Source organism: Athene noctua, chromosome 10, assembly GCF_965140245.1.
Source record: "Athene noctua chromosome 10, bAthNoc1.hap1.1, whole genome shotgun sequence".
Taxonomy (NCBI): Eukaryota; Metazoa; Chordata; class Aves; order Strigiformes; family Strigidae; genus Athene; species Athene noctua.
In genome coordinates this window covers 8998134-9020024 of record NC_134046.1, presented here as the reverse complement: position 1 = coordinate 9020024, position 21891 = coordinate 8998134, and the positions used below count along the sequence as shown (strand labels likewise).

At 45.1% G+C, this 21891-nt stretch overlaps 1 protein-coding gene across 8 annotated transcripts in view; it reads left to right on the top strand.

The window, feature by feature from the left end:
- The window catches only part of FOXP1 (forkhead box P1), a 391592-nt gene that overhangs the window by 287500 nt on the left and 82201 nt on the right, over window positions 1–21891 (top strand). Inside the window, exon 1 of one of the 8 annotated variants that reach the window (XM_074914735.1) lies at window positions 15975–16085. The exons of the other annotated variants lie outside the window; for them this stretch is intronic. The gene's annotated coding sequence lies outside the window, so the exon portion shown is untranslated. Of the gene's footprint in view, window positions 1–15974; window positions 16086–21891 lie in introns of those variants that run through there. 8 annotated transcript variants of the gene reach the window in all.

The window sequence follows — 21891 nt, the reverse complement described above, 5'->3', positions numbered from 1 at the left end:
AGTACCAACGTGATTAGTTCCAGTTTGAACAAGGGCAGTGATCACGTCCACTGTGATTTCTTGGTAGGATGTTTGGTTTTGTGCATTTTTCTCCTTATCAAAACTTTGGGCTGAAGAGTTATTCATGGTTTGTGTCCCAGGCCTTGAGCGAAGTTGGTCTCTGTTGTGCAGGTGCGGTACACATATGCTATGGAAAATTTCTCACCCAAGGACTTCATTGTCCTTGAGAAATGCTATTTTGTGCATTCAGACAACTTTTGGAAGAATCAGGTTTTTATCCTTACAGTTACAAAGCAAAAGGCAAAAATCAGAAATAATTATGAAAATTCTCCCATCTTTCACTGGGGAAGAAAAAATTAAAAATCAATAGAAGTGTTTTGGCAAACTCTTAATAGCTTGGATAAACATCTGAAGCAAACCTGTTGGGAGATGCCAATCACCAACCTAGCCCATTGGTTCGTAACCACAGTGCAAATTTAGTAATTTTAATCTTGTTGGTTTTGCTTGCAAGAAGAGATGCATAAAGACCTGCATGTTGCTGATCTGTCACTGTTGTCACTAACTGCATTATTAGTTGATGAAACTCCCAGCTCCATCCCAGCGTGAGCTGTGTTCGGGCCAAAGTGGCAACCTGTTGCCTGAAGCTGGGTTGTAACACGTGGTCTTCTTCATAGGATGGTTACTCTGGGATAAGAGTGAGACACAACTCGATGAGTGACCTGTAAAGTGTATTAGAGAGGCCCGCCTACATCTTACAAAGGTTGGTCCACTGTTGTCTCAGGGTGGTGGCTCCTCAAGTTCGTGCTGGTGTTGTACATGCTTAATACCCAGTATGTAACAGGGAGTGGCCACTCTGAGTGTAAGAAAAATAATAATGCACACATATATATCTATATATATATTTTTCCAAATTTGCCAGTTGGAGCCCTACAAAAGACAGATTATATTTTATGACTTGTAAACAGCAGGGCAGATATTTCAGGAGAACTGCAGACAGCTGTAATTTTGTGAATGTGCACAAATTACTTGGAAAACAAATATTCCTCTGCCTACACAGCTGTATTCACAATTGTGGACCAGAATGCCTTTTGCATGATGCTCACGCCTGGTTCTGTGGAATAATAATGCTCAAATGAAGAAAATGTGATTTAAAAGTGAAGTCAGAATTAATACTTGTTGTGAAAACCTGTATTACTGGCTGAGGTGTTGGCATGGGAATGGATAAACCACTTCAGGCAAAAGGAGAACTAACCAAGGCATTTGTTCATACTCAGGTCAAGAGCTGAATGCTCAAACTTTTGTGGTGGAGATGAATGTGCCTGTATCCTTCAGAGATGCCACATGCTGCCTGTGCAGTCCTACAGGGTAAACAAATTGGATTTGATGGTTAAAGAGGTCTGCAGGGCTGTGTCTGGTCGCCAGTGGGGAGAAGGGGTGTGGGAGGAAGGTGGGGGCTCCCCTGGCTCCACAGGGGCTGTGGGTCAGCATCTTGTCCAGCCCTTTTCTTCCTGGTCACCTGCACCCAGGTGGATTTGCAGAATGCCACCAAGCTGTTGTTCACGTTGTTTAATTGCACGCTGGTGGTTCCTTCTGTCTGTGCTTTTACTGTGTGATAAGGGGTTTATACAGGAAAATATGAATAACAACAGAGGAGGCAAAGAAAATCCCCAAAAGTTAAAACAAGGCCAAGCAAGAACAAGTAAAGCACACAAGTTGGCAAGAGCCAAAGGCCTGGCATTGATTTTACTTTTGTGTTTATTCAAAGGCTGTGGATACAGGTTAACTTCCTTTGCTCAATATTTATTGCTACGTTACTTGTCTTAAACTGGAACAATAAGGACTTTGTTGATTGGGTTAAGAGATTGTCCCATTTTATTCAGTCTCCGGCATCTCTCTCTCTATCTGCAGGTTTTAAGCAGTTTATTTTAATTTCAGATTTCTAACCCTCCATCATGAATTGCTGCTGTGCCACTGGCAGCAACACTTGAGGGACTATTGTTCGTCTTTTCAAAGTGGTGGGAGCACACAGCAGAGCCATTAGCTTCTGTGAAACTTAACCTTCCTTGATGATATTACACCTTGCAGATTCGGAGCAGGATAAACATTTTAAAGGAGAGGGGAAATATCAGATAGGTTATTTTTCATCAGAAAAGGTTGTAGAAATAGTCTACACAAGAATTAAAAATAGAAGGGAAAAAAAGCAATAATGGCAATGGTTACCTTGCTGTTTGACAGCCATCAAAGATGCTGCCCAAATCAATTAATGGGAGAGTGAATATCTCCTTGCCGTTAACCACGCTAACCCTTGAGCAGCCAGTTGAGCAGAAAATCAGTAAAGTCACAGTGTAGTGAATGATGACTGTACTGATTTTTCCCCAGTTTAGTGATGGCAGTGATTTCGGTGCTATTAGGACTGGACCCATCCTGGACAGTCTCCCAGGCTGCAGTGTTGGGAAAGTGCCCCCAAAATATTGGGGATTTCTCTCTGGAATAGGAGTCGTAATAGAGTGCAGAACACAAGATATTTTTAAATCACAATGTCCGCAACTGGCACTACAAGGGAGGTTATGTTTGTGACTTCCATCACTGTTATTTTTCACTTGGGCTTGTTGCTTGGAAAGTGTGCTCATTTTGAGTCCTTCACTCAGCTGTGTCTACCCAGAAGAAAAACAAACCCATTTCTTCTGGGAGAGCCCAGCAGTGGACACATCAGAGCAGCAGGGCCAGCTGCAAAACTGTGGCGTTGTTTTGTTGCTAATTCTTCAGGAGTGATTGGAGGGGACCACCCTGTCTTTAAAAAAAAAAATAAATAAATTTAAAAAAATTTTAAAAAGAGGAAAGAAAATAAAATAAAAAAACACTTTCAGGTTGTAAGTTTGATTTTGCTGGGAAAAAAGCAAACAAAAAAAAAGCAGCAAACAGCCGTATTCCTTGTATGGGATGCTATAATAATTACTGGGGCATTTTTTTTCCATTCCTGGTTGCTTTTGCCTCACACCTGTAGGAGGCCTGTTCTTTTGCTTCTGTGCTTCACCACCAAAGTACTTTTATTTGAAAACACGAGGAAATTCAATTTCCTAACACGCCTCTCAAGTCAGGGCAGTTACAGCAATAGAAGTGTTGCAAATGGTTCATGTGTGAACAGTTTAGGATGGAGCTTTTTGTATGGGGCCATGCTGAGGTGCGGGAGAGGGAAGATAATTGTAAATGTTCTTGTGGGGATCTGATTGACAGCTTATTGTCTGCAGGCAGTTAAGTAAAGAATAGGAAATGAGTGAAGTGTAGGGGATCTGGCAGGCTGCAGGCTCTCCTGATGGCAGCTGCTGCACGGAGCAGAGCACCCGGAGCTCCCAAACCAGCCCTGGGCAGGGGTGCCCATGGCACCCCCCCTTTCCTAAGCACCCCCAAAGGGACACCCCTCAGTCAGTTCAAAAGGGATGTGAGATGAGGATGTGTGTTGTTTGCTGCTGCTTGGTCCTCGGGGTACCTAGAGCGGTCTCACCCCCCTGGTCGGTGGGTTGGGGTGACCCAGGTTTGGGTGTTCCTGCGATGTGTTTCCAAGCCATTGATGGGGGTGGGGGGGTGGGGTGGTCAGGAGGGATGTCCCACAGTGCTGGTGGATGCCCATGGTTCATCAGCACAACAAGAGAGGGAAACATCTTCTCCCTGACTCAATAGCTATGTTAACGTGAGGTCTCTTTGGTAGTTTTACAATATGATGAGGTCTGAGGCCAGTTATGAGTGTTCTGAAGGTTTAATTATCCCACCTTTTTCCCTGAAGTGATGCACACCCTCAGGTCCGAGTGCCCATGAGAAGCCCCTGATGAGCGGTTATGTGTTACAGAACTGCACGTGCTAAAGATAGAAATATTAAAAACAAATACTCCTCCCCAAAATCTCACTGTCTGTATTTATCTTCTTGCCTATGTGTATTGTAAGAAAAAAATAAACCCCAGCTTTACATTGTTAGTGTAGGCTTCTGAGCCAGATTGTACTACAGAGCACACTGATGTGTCTTCCCCTGAGGTATGGAAAGATCTATGTGTGCTAAGCAGGTGTTTTCATTTGTTTAATTGGAGCTGAGTTTAGCACAATATTACAGATAAATGAATTACACATGTTCAGTAATTCATAGAAAGTGATCGTTGTTTTGCTTAGACACTTGTCTTCGCATCCAGGTTCGCAGAGATAGCGTGCTGGCAAATGTGGACAAATGTCTTTTAAAAGCAAAAAAATGGTGTGTACATGAGGAGAGCCTTGTGTCTGGTTGCTAAAACAGCAGTAACTATTTCGTCTTTGTTTAAATCGTAGCATTTAAAATTTAAATAGTATCCTGTTTTGACAAACGATGAAACCACAGGTCTGAAAAAAGAACGCAGGAGGCCTGTGTCAATAGTCGGTGGCATCTCTGGGCAGAAAGCTTTGGGGTGATGCACACTGGTGGTGATGGCCCCAGGGATGGAGAGACCCAGGAACCACCCGGAGGGCTCCAGAGCCACCAGCTACACCCAGAGCATCCAGCTGCATCCACATTGTTTGGCAAGATAATGACTGGTTTGCTTCTACCAGTGTTTTTTATTTATTAGTAGTCACTTTTTCTCTCTCTCTCTTTTTTTTTTTTTTTAACCGGGCTTCCTGGGCTCAAGCTGCCACCTCCCTCGCAGAGGCATTGCAGGGCATGAGTGCCTCCGGCCCCCCTGTCACAGCTGACAGGTATCTCAGCAGCAGGATGGGACTCTTGGGTCCCACAGAGGCTCCCTGGCAGGAGCAGCACAGGAGATAAGTTGGCCCCACTCTCCCCACTGAGGAGCACTGAACGGGAGCCCACAGGGCAGCTCAGAGGTGCTGCCTTTCAAAGGACGAGCAAAACCGGTCGCTTCTTACAGCTCCCCTCCTGGTTTTGAGTAGTCCCAGCCCTTGGCTAACTTCCAAATGGATAATTACATTCAACTTACCCAAATTTCCTCTGCAGATTCAATTGTAAACTATTTTCTCGCTCTCTCCTGCCAGTGTTGTATATAACTGTGCTGTGCAGCGTTAAACAACTGTCACGCGCAGCTTCAGAGCCCGTTTTAGACACAGAAAGTAAAAGGTTGTATCAGAACTTGGGCTGAACTTTAGAGAAAGTATTGTTTGTGTCTTTTCAGTTCATGCAGTACTTTGGAGCAAGCTTTTGGATTAAAGGTGTGGTTGGTGTGTAAGTCACTGTTAGCAGACGGTGCCAACGCTTTAGGCTGATTGTGAGAAGTGACTCAGGGACACAGATTCAGGGATGTCCTCTCTCATGGGTGTCCTTGCCTTCAAGCCTTCTGCTAATTGAAATTAAGGATGTTTAGCTGCATTCCTCATTCATCTAGGAATTTGTTAATGCATCACCTGTAGAGCTACTGTGTATATTCCTTCCTTCCCACTGGCAATGGCTTCCCACCAGCCTCGTGCCAGATCACTCCCCTCCATGGGCTGTAACAGAAGGGGCTTGTATGGCAAGAGCTACGCTGACAGAGAAAACAGCAGCCCTTACCCACACGTGTGCCCGTAAACAGAGTACCTAGCCTGTATCCTAGAATGTGATCCAGAGAGTGGGGCTAGGTGCAGGAGCGTGTCCTTCTAAAGGAAGCCAAAGGCACGTGGGGAAGTGGTGTGTGATCTGGGAAGTGCTCCTGCATCCTCCAGGTTAAATGGAGCCACCACAGTAAATCACAGTTGAAAGTGAGTTGGAAGCTTTTAAAACTGTTACTTGTTTGAGGCTTTTCCTGCTGCACGCGTCAGTATGGGATTGTTCTGCAGGAGGCTCCTGGGAATTAATGTGTGTCCAAAACCAGCAGCAATCTCAGAAGGCTTGTGGTGGTGTAATCTATAAACTTTTAATTATATATATCGCTGAGTAAATAGCTTGAAATCTCTTCAAACGCTTTGTTCATGAATGTATATTAAAAAGTGCCCATCCCACATGCACACACACACACAACCACACACACCCTTTTCCTTCCTTCCTTCCTTGTTTTACACCCACTTCCAGCAAGGCTTTGGCTCGTGGCATCCTTCCTTGTGCCGGGAGCCGTGGCCGGAGCTCCCCGCAGGGCTGGCCTGGCCCAGGGCTCGGCTGGACCACTGAGCCCCTCCACTCTGACGTCCTCCCAGCATGTGTCCAGTGAGAGAGGATGGTGCAGAAGCTGTTGACTGTGTCTGGGTTTCCCACTTGATGTGCAGCCCATTTGGGAGGCTGATTCTGCAGCTTCAAACACTTTAATGAGATGCAAATTGTTTGTGATGCTGCCTTATTAAATGTATTGTAATTTTAAAATCATTTGCTTGTTAATTGTATTTAAATAGCTGCCACTTAGACAAGCAGAAAGTTTCCAGAAAGATAAATTGTTTTCTCTTTTTACTATCTTTGAAAGCAGCCCTGATGACTTCTCTCGGCTGCTGTGATACAGCACTTTCCAAATGGAAGTGTGCCCTGGCCTCGCTTGCCTCCTGCTCCTCACCCTCTCCCCCACAGAAGAAATACTCACTCTGTTACTTTTCTTCCATGATACCACAGTCCCTTAAGGTAATACAACGGAGGGGCTTGGGCGGTGCAGAGTGGGGATAGCTTGCTTTCCTCTCTGTTCAGCCAAGTCAGATCAGCCTAGGTCAGATTTTGGGGCGTGTGTGATGCTGATGCTGCTGCCCCCATGCAGATGGGATTTGAAAGGATCCCAAAGGTTTGGGGGATGCTTACATCTTTCGGGCTCTTTAAAATTCCCAGCCCATTTTTATGTCAAACCTCTGTTGGGCTGCTGAGGCAAGGTTGCCCGTCCTCAGCACCTTCAAGGATCTGTCTTCTGCACTTTGAACTAAATGGCAAAGTTTCTCTTGGCTCCGGCTGAGCAATATGAGGTCCCTGTTGACCTCAGTGCAGCTTGGTTTAGAGCTGATTTTGATCCTACATCATTGCTAGCTTTGGCGTGGAGCAAGCTACACGGTATCATTTGTATTTTATTTGTATTTGAAATACCGTCCTGGAAAATGAAAAATAATATTTCCGTATCAGTTCATGCGTTCTTCTTGCATTGGCTGGAGGGCCCCACCCTGCCAGTGCTCCTGACTCTTTGTTTTCCATCTACTCCGTGCTCAGCACTGGACCCTCATATCAATTCTGCCTCGTTTTCCCCAGTGACGTTTCATATTCCCTTTGTTTTCTGTTTGCATCTTTGTTGTGCGGCAGGATCAGTAATAATAGTTAATAATTAGCAGCTCAATAGCGCTCTTCACCTTCAAAGCAATTTTAGGCATTAAATCACTGCAGCTCTACTGGCAATATTACAATATTGACTTGTTACTTCACCAGTGTCACAGAGGCAGCAAAAGCTGCATTTTTATGGAGGCCAAAATGGGGTCATTTTTTTAGAGCACAAAATTGGCAAAAAATAAAATTTTCTCCTAGGCTGACACTTTGTTTGCCAAATTTCAGCATAGAGCCGATTCTTAAGGCTGAGTAATAAACACCTGAAAAGTTCTGGTTTATAATGGCAGTGCTGAAAAGCCATTAAATGAATGGCTCCGCTATAACACAAGAAAACCCTCTTAAACTGTCGAAAAACCTGTAAAAGCTGGACGGAGGCTTAGCAAACACCAGCTTTGCCTTTGAGCCTGGAGCTGAGAGATGCAAAGTGAACCTGCGGGGACTGGTAGGGTAGATCATTAGGGGTGTCCCTTCTCTGTGATGGGGAAATGGTCCTTTCTCGGGTGTGTGGTGGAGCTAGGTGAGCATCCCCTCCCAGGTGAGCATCTCTGGGTCTCTCAAGCCATAGGAAGAGGGAAGGCAAGGAGGAGCAACGGGGTCGGAGCTCCAGGGGAGCAGAGAGCAGAATTTGGGACAACAGAGAAAGCCTGGCACAAAGGAGGGATCAAGGGGTGCAATGCAGCAGAGGGGGTTTGGAAGGAAACGGAGCGGCTTGTCAGGACGCAGGGCCGGGAGCCTGTGCAGCGGAGGGGACGGCGCCGCAGAGCACATGCGTGGTCCACAGCAAGCTGGAAGCAGACATGGCCAGCAAGGTGGGAAGAAGCTCCAAAGAAGCCCGGCTTGGCTCGTTTTCTCCTGGGCCCAAAGGGCGTATCTCTGCACAGATTTTTGAGGAAGCGAGGGGCAGCTCCGCGTCCTTCTGCCTGTGACCCATGGCCCACTGGCACACGTGGATGCAAATGCCACATCCCAGACGAGCCCCATATGTACAGATGGCCAAGAACAAGGTATCAAAACCCACATCCCTGGGGGTCACACAGCCTGTGGCCAGCTCGGACCCTCTCCCCTTCCTGGCACAGGGTCTGCTGGCAGAGGGTGCCGCTGGGAAGCTGAGCTGTGCAAGCAGTGTAGTAAAATAGCAAATTGACCAGTAAAAGAAATCAGTAAATGAAGGGAACAGCTATTAATGTGCCAAGCCAAGATGTATAATTATACCCTAGGACTTTTCCAAACTAATACATGTTAAAGGTGTAAACCTATTAAAGGAGAGATTTTTCTGTACAGGGAACTTATGTAGATAGAAGGATTTACACTGTATTTTATTCTTGTATTATAAGGTATAAGGAACATTTGAGCAAATCCAGTCATTCCTATTATTACAATATCATACGTTTTTCATACCGTTTTATGTGGTTCTTCAAAAACTTTGGCACTAATTCTCTTTATATTGTTAGGAATTTTCTTTAAAAACAGAATTCTTTTTCTCAAATAGTTAATTAGATTTTGAACTTCAAATACAGTACTTATTTTTTTTTCCTCCCAAGAATAGGGGTGTTAGATCCATTGTGCTGGCCAAATTACAGTTTGGATAGTTACATTCTCTCTGCTTAATCACCCTGCAGTTTCATTCGACTGAAGGATTTGGTGCCTCAGGTGTCCTGAATTCCTCCAGAGCTCTCTGTAAGGCAGAGTTGCAGCCACCATCCACCCAGAAGTGGCTGCATTTAACAGCAGAGAATTGTCCTCTCCTTCCAGAGCATAAGTAACACTTTCACTTGCAGAGATGAATTTTTGTAGTATTACTCTGTTGTTACACTTTGCAGAGAGTTTGCGATTTTCCAACCCAGGCAGCCCTGCCCAAAATCTTCAGGCACATCTGAGGCACAATTTCTCTTGCTGTTGTTTTAAGGGGCCCCAGACAAATCCCTTTTCTTGCTTGTTCACCCTTTGCCATGATGGGTACAGTGAAGGAGAGGGTGCTGGCTGCCCTACCACATCCCCTCCTGGCTCAGAGACCTGCTACCTCTCAGCATCATCTTTTTTCTTGTGGCTCGGGATGGGGGGAAGAGGATTGGGATAAGTGTCAGCAGGATTTGGGTAGGAAACATCCGTGGGTCATAACCCTTGCCTGTGGACAGTTTTCCTGGGGAGGGGAGGACCCTGTCCTTGAGTTCAGTTCGGGCCCCGTTTATTTGGGAAGAAGTGATGGATAGCAACATTACACTGCAAAGGGCCGGAGTGGAAGTACAAAGGAAAACTCCAAAGCGCACAGTGAGCCCTGCTTAGTGCTGCACAAAGGACTCTGAGCCGGTTGGATGACCCCAAGGGATCTGAGAGCAAAGTCCTGTGGTTGGGGTGTTTGCTTAGCCTGTACAGCTGGCTGTTTCTCATCCATGTGAAACCAGACATGCACCATCAAAATGACTGACATGGCCAAAGGCCAGGGGATGTCTGTGCTGAAGCTGGGTCTCCTCCTGCCCTGCAGCGTGCCACCGCCTTCCCCTCCCGTCCCCCATCCTGCTTGGCTGGGTGAGGGGATGCTCCTGACCCAGAGACAGCGAGGAGGAGGAGAGGCACCCTACGTGCATCACAGGGTGGTGGTGATGAGGAGGCCTCCCTCGCCATGCCCTGCTTCCAGAAAATGCTTTCTGTCCGTATAGAGGGGAACCTGGGCTGGTAACCTTTAGTAGCTCCTCCTGGTAGTTCAGCACTGCCTTGCAGCAAGGAAACCTTGCAAGTCCAGTATGGCAACCAGAGCTCATCTAGGAGGGCTCCTTTGTGTCCTCCTGCCTGCAGTAAGTTTTCTTGGCTTTAGCATTGTTTGCTAGCTTTGCAAATTGCACTCTTCTGCTGCTTTTTGGCATTTTGGAGGTGCATTTGATTCCTGGAGCCGTGGTGCCACCTGTTCGTTCTAGCAGGAGCAGAGATCCCGGTGCTGCTCTCAAACTCCTTCCCTGTGTGGCATCAGCAGTGCCGCAGCTTCTCCGCGTGCTCATGTCTAACCACGAGGGCTGGTGCCTCAGCACCTCTTTAGGAAACAATTCGAATTGTTGTATGTATGTTGTGTTAGGTGTTTTCCTTTTGAAAGGAAAGATAAGCAAAAGCTCTTCCCATGGCTGCCTTCTTTAAAAAAATTAAAAGTAGCTTTTGAATGTTGGAGGAGAACTTGGAACTATGAGCCAGCTAAATATACTGGATCATGAAACCTTGGGGACCATTGAAATGAGAACAGTGGCCCATTACTGCTAAGAAGGTGTTTTATTGAAAATATGCCGACATGCATTCCCAACAGAGTGAGTAAAAAACGGTGAGATGCCCAGCGGTGTTAACAGGTTATTCTCACAATTGAACCAGAATATATAGTTTGGCAATCCTAGGCTGTGCACAAGTAAGTGGCGTAACAAACTGATATAGGTGTTTTTACATAAAAGGGACCATATTTAATCCGATTAATTTTAATTTAAATCTGTGGTGATACATGTGTAGGGGTGTGGGTACAGAAGTTGCTGTGGAAGTAGGTATGGGTTTTTAGAAGAGGATTCTTTGCTGTGAGGCAAAGCATTAAGCCTCCTGAAGATAGAAGCAGATTACCAGGAGAGGGCAGTGCGTCTAACACTGTATTTCACACCAGCTGTACCTGCACCAGCCCCAGACCGGGGTGATCCCCCTCAAAATGCAAAGCTGGGGGCACTGGGGCTGCTCCAGCCTGCAGCGCCCACCTGCCTGCCCAGAGGCAGTGAGCAGGAGATGGTCTGTCTGGGGTGGCCAGGAGTTCACTGGTTAATACTTAACAGGCAAAAATGTGTTTGATTGACGTTTGTTTTGTTGATGTTTCATTCTGTGTTTTTTTTTTTCTTACCATGGCAACTTTAACATCATGACAAAACACCTACTTTTTCTCTCGGAGCCATCGCTGTTGTCATGCCCGGTAGGTTATTTTGGTAGACAGGGGTTGTTCTTTTCAAGTGGAGGTGTTGCCATCTCCTACCAGATACCACCTCCAGTTTTTCCTGTCCTAAGAAGCTTTTCTCTGTGCAAACACTGTGTTTCAACCCATGGCAAAAAAAATGGAGTTTTAATGGAAACTGCAGCGTTTCCTCTACTGTACGTGACATAAATGCTATCTCACATAATTAAGGAAAGTAACCGAGAACAGTTAGTGGTGATTACCTTTCAATATATTGTGTACTTTGGGGCAGAAAAATAAATTATGAATAATGCCCAAGCATACTTGGAACAATTTGCACACTGTGCTGTGAGTGATGCAGACCTGCTGGTAGAAGAGTGTGCTAATAAATTTTACTTTGTGGCGGAAACAAGAGATTACAGTTTATTAGGAAAGGAGATGGCAATTTATTAAGATCAATCAAATATGAATGCAGAGCAAAAATGTTGCCTTATTTATTTATTTATCTGGAAGCATGGGGGGGGTGCAATTATATAAAATTTGTTGTTTACCTGTGATGTTTGATTCATTATTAATATTTTTATGTTTAGAGGGAACCATAATTTTGCTGAAATGTCTTCCATAACTCCTGCACAATCATATTCATAACTCACCTGAATGTTGACACATCCTGCTGTGTATATATAAATTAACTAGTAACACTGGCATTATAAAATGATGCATTAAATGAAGATGTGAATGGTAATTTAAAGCATGCCATGAAGTGAAATTTAAACCATTGTACGACACTGAGGGGATTTAAAGAGCCTCTTCGTGAAGAATTTGCAGGGGCAATAAGGAAAATGACAGTTTCACATCAGAAAAAGAAGAGCAACAGGGACACAAGCATTACTGAAATGTTAATTGCTTTGGTGTTCTGTTTTGTTAGACACCATCAACGTAAAAATCTCTTTTGTGCCTAAAGATTTTTTACCATGAGGGCACTAGCTGAGATTATTAAAAATGACCCAAAAAAATGTTTACTTTGTCCTTTTTCTCAGCACTTTGTGGGTAATAAGTTTCACTGTTTCCTGTTTAGTCAGTTGTTTTCCCCATTTGTTTTTGTAGGTCTTTCAAACAGCAACAAGGGAAAATGAAGCATTCTCAAAACAGGAAAATGTGATTTAACCCCACAAAAATGGGCCTGGGGATCCAGGAGTGGGAACAGTATCCGAGATGGCTTTTTCCCTCAGAACTGCAAACAGCAGCTTGCTTTTAAACCGGCCCATGGTTCTAGCCCGCGTGCCGAGCAGCGTAACTTGGCAGTCGCCTTTGCCAGGCTTGGCAAGCGGGCGGGCGGGCTCTTCCGTGCCACAGCAGCACCGGCGCCAAAGGTCACCTGATTTACTCCCAGATTTGTCCTTGGGGAGTGGGGCGCAGGATTTGGCCCACCGTCTGCTGCCGAAGAGCCAAGTGGGACCTGTTTGGCCCTGCCTGCCCAGGGGAACATCCTGAGGACAGGAACAGATTAATTGCTGTCTTAGATAAAATTGCCTCATATTGGGACTAGACATAAAATTTCCTAATTTGGTGCAGATTAACTCTGGTTAGAGGAGGTTGCACTATGTGGATGTCTTGCCTTTTCTTTATTTCTCCCCTGCCCTGCAGGCAGCTGAGGCTTTTCGATAGGCAAGTTCATGGCCTCTGCATGGATGGGTACCTGCAGAAGTCTGTGGATAAAGTGGACGTGTAAAATAACGGCATAACAAAAGCATATATTCCACTGTATTCATCTTCATCGTAATTCATAACCTATTTCTCTCACTTGGACCTTAGAGCCTGGTATCCAGTGATTATTTTCTTTCCCCTAGGCATTGATACCACCACTTAATACAGATCAGTTCTCATGGGCACACAGTGCCAAGTAGCCACCTAGTCTGCCATGCTCATTCCCACTTACTTTTCATTTATTACTTTATGTGTTCTGTTTTGAACATCCCTGTCTGATTTTCTCTCTCTGTGATAACTCTCCATAATGAAATGGAATTAAAGTGGGAGTTTATGGTTCTTCTTGGTCTTTTAAAATATTTTGCTGGCTTGGAAATGCATTATATTTCATGGTGACCTTACTTAACAAGTGCTACCATCTCCGTTACTAAGGGAATAGACTGAAGTTTTTAGCCCACAGCAGATGTTGGCTGAGCTTGCAGGTATGAAGCTTTTACATGAAAGGGTATAAAACGCTTTCAAAATACGGCTTGCAGGTTCTGTGGCCAGCGCCCCATGCTTAGACAGCACCTTTCATTTTCACAGTGTTTTGCAAATACTGGTCTACAGAAGATCCTGAAATGAGTAGCATTGTCCCCTTTTTGCAGATGAGGAGATGGAGATGTTGAGGCTGTTGACTGCCTTTGAAGTGGTGGGCATGCAGGCAACTCCAGAGCCAGCCCAGAAATGTTGCAAACTGTGCTCTCAGAGATTGAAGCATCCTCAGCGTGATAGCCATCTAAAAAAAAAACAACCACCAAAATTTCTAGGTGACTTGCCCAAGGCTGGGGAGAATTGTCAGTGCCAGAGCCAGCACTGTGCTTCTACTTTGCCTGTAGCTCACAGCCTTGTGCTTGAATTACTATGTTACGCTTTTTCTTTGCCCCTGGAAGGAAGAGAAACACCTTGAACAAAGTGCCATAGAGTCCTACCCCCCTTTTTTTTTTTGTCTTTTTTACAAATACAGTAAATCAGAGCTCAGTCCAAAGGCATGTGATCAGCTGGCAGTCAGGGCAAGGGGAGGACACCCACCTTTCGTTGAGCTGTGTGTACCTGGATAAGGCCGTGTTGGAAAATAAGAATTGAAGATGTGACTTTATAGAATTGAGGGTTGCGTGTGGTTAAGAAGTTTGTGCTGAGGAAGACAAGATAGATCAGAACATTTCCAAACTGGGGTCTGTGGAACATCCTGTGACTGCTCTGCAGAGACTGTCCGGGCATGCAGCCCTCTCCTTGCGACCACAGAGTTAGTTGGATTAAATTTGCAGAGCAGTTTCCTAGAGATGCTCCTTCTCTGCCGGTGCCATTGGGGATACTGCCACAGCAATGCTCTTAGGGAATGCAGCAGGGAGGAGGAGGAGGTATGCAAGAGAAACTGTTGAAAAGTTTTAGGTCTGTGTATTCTGTATTATATTCCCCAAAGCAATCCATGTTCCTCGAGATGACTTTGAAGTCCAGGACAAGAAGGATTCTTCTAAGTGCAGGCGATTATTCTTACTCGTTCATTGCATGTGTTACCGGTTTATACTATTATTGAGCATCCAGTGTGTTGGAGTGTGTGCGTATTTATTTGCTTGACTTTGCATACATACAATGCTTACAAATACCGGCTGTTCCCGTGCCCTTTATGTGCTGACCTGCTCGGTGCGTGTGTGCCCCTTTAAGAGGCAGGCGCTTTCTGATTCATGTAGGCTGTTTCTGGCAGATTTAGGGTCTTGCAAAAGATGCCCTTAGTCCCTTATTAAATATTCATAAGAGGGTGGGGTCACATTTTTGTGACCTGAAAAAAATCCCATTAATAAATTTGTTATCTGACGCGAAAACACTTTAGGGTGGAAAGCAATCCGTATCGCATCCCATTTAACATCAGATCACAAGTTGTCAGTAAATTGGGTCCTTTGTCTTTGCTTCTTGTGAGGTTCTTTAGCAGCATAACTAATGGGGCTATTGTCTATCAGCCCTCGACTCCTGCAAATAAAGTACAGTTCTGCCTGCGAACGGTGTCAGGGAGGCTTCTGTCTTTTCAGTTACTTCACGTAAAGCAAGTATCTGCATCAGTTTGGTCTTCAGAAACTATGTGAAAATGTAAAAAAAAATAAATAATTGAAATAGCAGGAGAGATTTTACCAAGAATTACTGCCTGAGATGAAGTGGATAGGAGCTTTTTGGGTAGGAGAAAATAGGTTACTGGGACCGTGGCAGTGCCTGGGTTGGCGACAGCCCTCTGACAGGGTTGTGTGCGTGTATTAAAGTCTGGGAGGGGGCCACGAAAATGTTTCTTTGAGCTCATCCCTGTGAGAGTTCGAGGAACCTTGTTCTGTGTGACATGAAACCGCCTGTTACAGAGGTACCACAGACCCAAACACCGCGTTTTGCTTCCGTCGAACTCGAGGGTTTGGCTGCCTTAAAACCAGGTAGCCACGGCTCGCGGGGTCAGGTGCTGGCATGGGTGGGGGGGTGGTGTTTGAGCATCTCGGGGTGTGTTTGTGTATCCCAGGGTGTGTTTGAGCTTCCTGGGGGTTGTTTGAGCATCCCACCGCAGTGTCGTTACTGGATGACATTCCCGTTCGCAGGCCGGGCACCCTACTCTGGTTTGGCACAAACTCCCGTTAGAAGCTTCTTGTGGTTAGTTTTTTAAAATCATCATTATTTTGTGATACTGAAATCCTGAGCTTCCAGGGGCAGAACTGTCGGGAAAGGCGGGAGGAGAACTCAGAGCCACTTTTCACGGGAGAAGAGAAAGTTGCTGCGGGAGAAGGAGGGGAAGATGCTCCTTCGGTGCTGTGCGGCTACCGGCAGCCTTGGGCTACCGGCCACGTCCCCCCGCTGCTGGCACCCACTCGCTGCAAAACAGATTTATTGCGGGGGGGGGTGTGTGTGTTAAACAGTTTCTGGGCGGGAGCGCGGCCAGCAGGTCAGAGGGCGCGGAGGCAGCTCGGTGCCCTCCGCGGGAGGAGGAGGAGGAGGAGGAGGAGGAGAAGGAGAAAGGGGGGGGAGGGCCGGGCCCGCGGGGCGCCCCGTTCCGGGGCGGGGTGTGCGCGGCGGCGCAGGGCGGGGCCGCGCGGGTGGCGGCGCGCCGCGGCAGCCCGCGAGCAGCGCGCCCCGCCACTCCGCCCGCACCCGCGGAGGCTCCGCACCGCGCCGCGCCGCTCCGCCAGCCCGCTCCATGGCCCGGCGCGCCGCCCGCCGCCCGCCGCCGCCCAGGTGGGTGCCGGGGGGGGTAGGGGGGTGTGTGTGTCTGGGGGGGGGCAGGCCCGCTCCCGAAGTGGCGGAAAGAGCCCAAACGATGCTTCATCTTGCGCCGTCGTGACTCCTCGTGTGCGGGTCGGAGTTTCCGCGCTGTTTCCTTCCGCGGGAGGCGGAGGGGGGGTAAGGAGGGGGGGAGTGTGCAGCCGCCTGCGAGCTTGGCAACTTGCTGAAGGTTTTAAAAAAAAAAAAAAAAAAAAAAAAGTGTTTTGGGTTCGGTGTTGCGCCTTGCCCGCCTTTTGTTCCGACAGTTGGGGCGCGCGGAGCCGGGCGGGCGGATTTTACCTCAGGGCTGTAGTTGTGGAGAGGAGCGAGGAGAGAGGGAAAGTGCCCGGAGCCGGGTAAAATACTTTTTTGGTCAGGTTTAAATGTCAGGAGCCGGGATTGCGGGGATGGATTCGCCAGTCCATTTACCGAGGGGGAAATTAGGGGAGGGAGCTTTGTTTTTGACACCGAGTAGCGTTGCGAAGCCCAGTGAAATAAACGTAACGGGATCTACGTGCAGCCGAGTGGAGTGTCAACCCCGCCAGGCAGTGTTTCAGTGCAAACGAGAGGGGTTTTGGAGGGGGGGGGGGTGGTGGGGAGGAGGGAACCCTTAGGAAGTGGGTGGTAAGTTTAGAGCAAAGTGCATATACACTCTTCCTCTTTGGAATTAACTCCTTCAAAGCCAGCTACTTGTACAAAACACTGAGGGTTCCGACGTGCCCTTGTACTGGGGGTAGGGAAAAGCCACCACATAACGCGACACAAGTCGTCTCGGTGCATGTGCCGGCGTTTGAAGCGCTACCATTTCATATTTTTAAATAAAAACAAGTTTGGTGGCAGGAAATGTGAATCATTCGGGGTGACTAAGATCTGTTTATGAAAACGAAATGGTTGGATTTATTCTTGCAGTGAGTGTTGAATTGCTAACTACAATAAATCACTAAAGTTTATTTCTAATAAAAAGTGACTTCCACAGGCTAGTTTGCCTTTTTATAAATAGACTGAAATGTTAAAATCTTTTTCATATGGAGCAAAGCTCATTTTCATGCCTGATGCTCCCGGGCCCGATCCTGGAACGACTCGTGCGTGTGCGGTAGCTATAACAGGAGCGGGGTCTCTCCCTCTCTGTCCCCCCGAAGCAGTAAGCACTCTGCCTGCTAAATTAGAATGTGCCGGATCAGGCCCCTCGTAAGTCTGTTTATTGTGCAGAGCTTTCAGGCACCTTACACATCTCTACATCAAGTTAAAAAGCAATTCTGTTTGCTTCTAGCTCTCTTAAAAGTCACAACTGAAATACGTGTTTATATGTGAATATGTCATTAGAGCGTGCTTCTGTCTGCTTAAGAAATGGCTTTTGTTGATTGTGTATTTATTGCAGTAGCAGCCTAGGAAGTCTCTAAAAGCAGGCACTCTTCTCACAGCCGGCGGAAAATCTGCTGTCAGAGGGCTTTCAGTGATCTCCTGTGACTACTTCCAAAAAATTTCATTGATAAGGCTGCAGAGATGAAACCCAAATCCTGCCTAAACAGAGTAGCTGCCTTGGCCTAGACTGTGATAGAGCCGAACTGCAAACTGATTGGTCTGACACTTTATAATCAAAGTTGATTTATTGTTCATTAGTAGTGCATTAGCCCTTTCAGGCAAGACAGTTATTTGTGTAGTGGCCTGTCAAACAAAAGACCGCTAGCACCTGTCAGTTCTAAACCATGAGATAAGGAAGCAGATATTAAGATAATGCAAATAGAAATACGCTGGAATGAGGTAAAGTTCTAGCAATTTCCCTGTAAGAAATACTATTTTATTTGACGTGCTCACGTTTAGCATATAGAGGGATTGGACTGTAGGGCGAAGGGGTTCCCCTACCCCAGGACCATCAGGAGGAGAAGGCGTTAGCGAGGAGCGGGGCGTGTGGTGTTGGAGCACCGCCGAGGTGAGGAGGCAGCTGGGGCAGGTAATGAATTGGGGAGAGCCAGTCGCTGATACGGAAGATGTGAGTGCTATTTTGTAGCCTTAATTTAATTCTGCTTGATTCTGGTTTTAGCATGAGAGCAAGATTGAGGCACTTTGCGTGTTTTGTGCCTGACTCCTTCCTCCTCTTCCCAATGGACAGATGTCATGAAATGATGCTCTTACTGGCAGGGGTTAATTATATGAAAACTTGATGACATCACGGCAGAGCTGTGAGAATGTCAAAATACATCTGCTGCCATATTCAGACATATTGCTCTCCCTCCTCTCCCCCTATATCAGCTCCCCTCCCCTTCTCAAAAGGGAATGATCTCATGACATAAAACAGAAAACAACACAAGTGTCAAAAGAAAACAAAATTAGTGAACTTTTGTCTGCCACCATAGAAACGAGGATTAACTTATGTTATTCCAGAGCATGGAATGGAGACTATCTGCATGAGGATATATAGTGTATTGTCTTCTGTGAATTTTCATTTGACAGGGATTTTGGAGGCTGTGATCTTAATTAAATCTCAACTGACTCAAATAATGCATCTAAAGGCATGCAGTGTTGCGTAACCTTGCTGAGTTGGTAAACCATAAATCATCAGAAAGCTTATGATAGGAAGGGCTGCTTTGAAATTTTTTTTGTTTGCTACAGTTGGTTGTGTTTTTTTGGTCTTGTTTAACATACACTTTACTGTGCTGTACCATTGTGCTCTTCCTTTTTTAAGCAGCGTTATTTTGGGTTTTTTTTAAAAAAACAAAGCTCTGAGACATGCTCTGACCAGTCACTCAGCTGAAATAAGGAGAAATCATAAATATAATGGGATTGACAGGGAAGAAATGAAATCCCAGCGCTGGCTTTCTGGGGATCTCACTGCTCACAGGAAGGTGTGGGTGCCTCACATTCTTCTACAGCTGGATGAGCCCTTTATACATTTTAAAAGTGTAACTCTTGGCCCCATGCTAAAATTTACGCTGGGGCATAAACAGTTATCAGACACCACTGCGGAGTCGTAACGTATCGCCCCTGGGTTGTAATGGGTCACAGATGGATTATTGCACTAATGGACGGTGGGCTTTGACGTCTGCGCAAGTTGAGTTGATTTTAGTTGCGTGCAAAGAAGAAAAGGGTTGCAACAGTTGTGTGGAGAAGGTTAAAGGGGATTTTTAGGCATTGAAAGTGATGTAGGGCAGTCAGAGCGATTTCTTACGCAGCATTTTAACCTGGCAGTGCTCGAGCACTGGATGTTGCTTGAGAATCATGTTGTTCTTAAAATACTGAAGCTAAGCAAGTGGCTATTTCGGTGTAAGATGCTTTGGTTTCTGTATTTGTGATTTCATGCCCTGGGCAGCTGAAAGAAAGGTAAGGGGAGAAGAATTTTTGCATTCAAAAGTTTAAGCAGTTGCAGAGCTCTGGTGCTTTCTTGCTTTGTATTTCTGAGTCATTTTAGAGCTGCTGTAGACAAACCTAAGCTGGAAGGACAACAGCACTTTGGATCTACTTTATGAAAATGTTTCCCGGTAGCAAGATAACTTATTGATGTTGTTTTCTCCCCTCTTTGCTAGGGAAAAGCGGTAGCAAGGGTAGTTTTATCAACACCTGCAAAACTAGATTGTGGGAAAGTCCTGACACCATAAGCTAAATTTGTTATTGTTTGGTGAAAGGCTTGGCTGGTTTTAAGCAGTTTGTTTGTTTTATTGAAAGCAGAACTGCATTACTGGAAACTACTTTGCTGTAGTTCAGTTAAAATGTCCTGTACTGTTTTGTTTTTATAAGGTGCTTACTTGCTCAGCTTCGCTTTCCAGTTACAAGGAAAGGGGAAAAAAATATATCATGCAGATCTAAAGTGGCCGTGTAGAGACTGGGGAGAGAAGCATCACTGGGAAATATCTCTTCCCCAGGCTGCTTTTTTTTTTTTTTTTTTTTTTTTTTTTTTTTTTTCCTTTTTAACCTTTCCAGCACAGTTTCCTCTGCTAGCAGGAGGATCTGTACTTTGTACTGAAGTTGAATGAATGTTAGAAAACCCAGACTGAATATTGAACAAATAAGTTGAATTGCTAATTGTTCTGTGCACTAGTTTTGGACGGATTTGCCTTCATTGATTAGGTAAGATGCTCTGTTATTTGAGAGGGACAACACCCCCTCCTCCCCAAACTGACAACGGGTTTTAATTTTTAAGCTTTATCTTGCCCTTAAATCTGAAACATCATTGTTCAAATAACTGAGAACAAGGTAAACCAACAACATCAAAAAGGTCGGCTTCTGTGATTTCTCAAGGGCTTGTTATTTTGTACTTTCCAATTCTATTTGATGTCTTGACAAAACAAGATGACACAAGGGAGAATACATTAAATTTTGATTTTCATCTAACCTGTTACTGTAGTGGCAGCTTAATTTCTTTTACTTTTTACCGAAGACGGCTTTTTGCACAATTACTCTAATTGCCACGCCACTTTATGAGAAGGTTTCTTTACGGGTTTCCCATTTGCCTTGATTTTGTGAGGCATTTTTTTGAACATGCTTTGACCTTTAACACGGCGAGCTCGCTGGTTGGAGTGTGTCTTCATTAGAAGTAAATCAGTGAATGGCAAGATTGTCAAAGAAGCAACTGATGTTTTCTCATTAGAATCTAATTTGCACCGTTGTGCTTAGCTGTGATGTTCAGCTGTAGGTGTCTGCCATAGGTGTGAAAAACTGCACATTTTAAGCAAATAAAGTTCACAACTGTTATAAAGGCTACACTTGCAACCAGAGTGGCAAAGCCCAACTGAGTGTTTAAGCAGAGCTCTGTTTTGTCTGAGAAATAAACAGTGTGATTTAACCAGGTGAATATTTTTCAAGAGCTCACTCATTTTTTTGAGCTGGCCAGGACAATATATTTCTTCACAAATGCCCCAGGTTTGAGGAGCAGGCAGCTACGGGTTCGACTCTAGAAGGAGAAAATAGGGAGTGGGGAGAGGGCTCATCCTTCCCTAGAAATTTCTGTCGGGAGTTGCAATTCTCCTTAAAAACCTGCCATAGGAAAAAAAAAAACCCAACAAACCAAAAAAAACCCCCTCTGTATAACACTTCATTTTTTGCTCACATGAAATTCTAGACATATTAAATGTTGCCGGTTCAATCACGGTCTTTTATTATTTAATTAAGCTCTCCTTAATGTATGTATGAATTAATACACAAATATAAGGAGTCTGACATGATGATCATTCTCAGTATATTAAGAGTGTTTGGGAGAGAGGGTTTCAAGGGGTTTTCAAGGGCTTTAGGGGTATTTTGGATGTTTCTAAGCAGGATTGCTTTTGGTTTATTTGAGGCTTTTTTGGCAGAATATGTTGATCTAACATTTCCTTTCCTAAACTCTGGAAAAAAATACTTTTTGGGTTTTTTTTAACTGAATCATTATAAAATATCACCACTGTTCGGAATCATGTAAAGCAGGTTGTAATTTTTCCTTTCATGCTGGAGCGGGAAACAAAAATGATAACTTTTTAAAATGTGAAAAATGATTATGATAATCTCAAGGTTGAAATCTCACTCAGCTTATTAAATGAGTATTCGGTTGTGTGTGTTCCTGTTTAGTCTCTATTTGACAAATGTTAGATGTAAAAAGGATTTAATTTATGTAAACTTTATATTTTTATGCAAATTAAATGGGTATTTATTATAGCAGAAACAATTATCCTGGCACTTAGTGAGAAACCTGGTATGCATGAGAAGTGGTAGATAAGATCAGATATTTCATTCTGTAAACAAATATGAAAATATTCCCGTTTTTCCTTAGCTAGAAGAGAACACTGAAGACAGCAGACATCCTGACATGCCG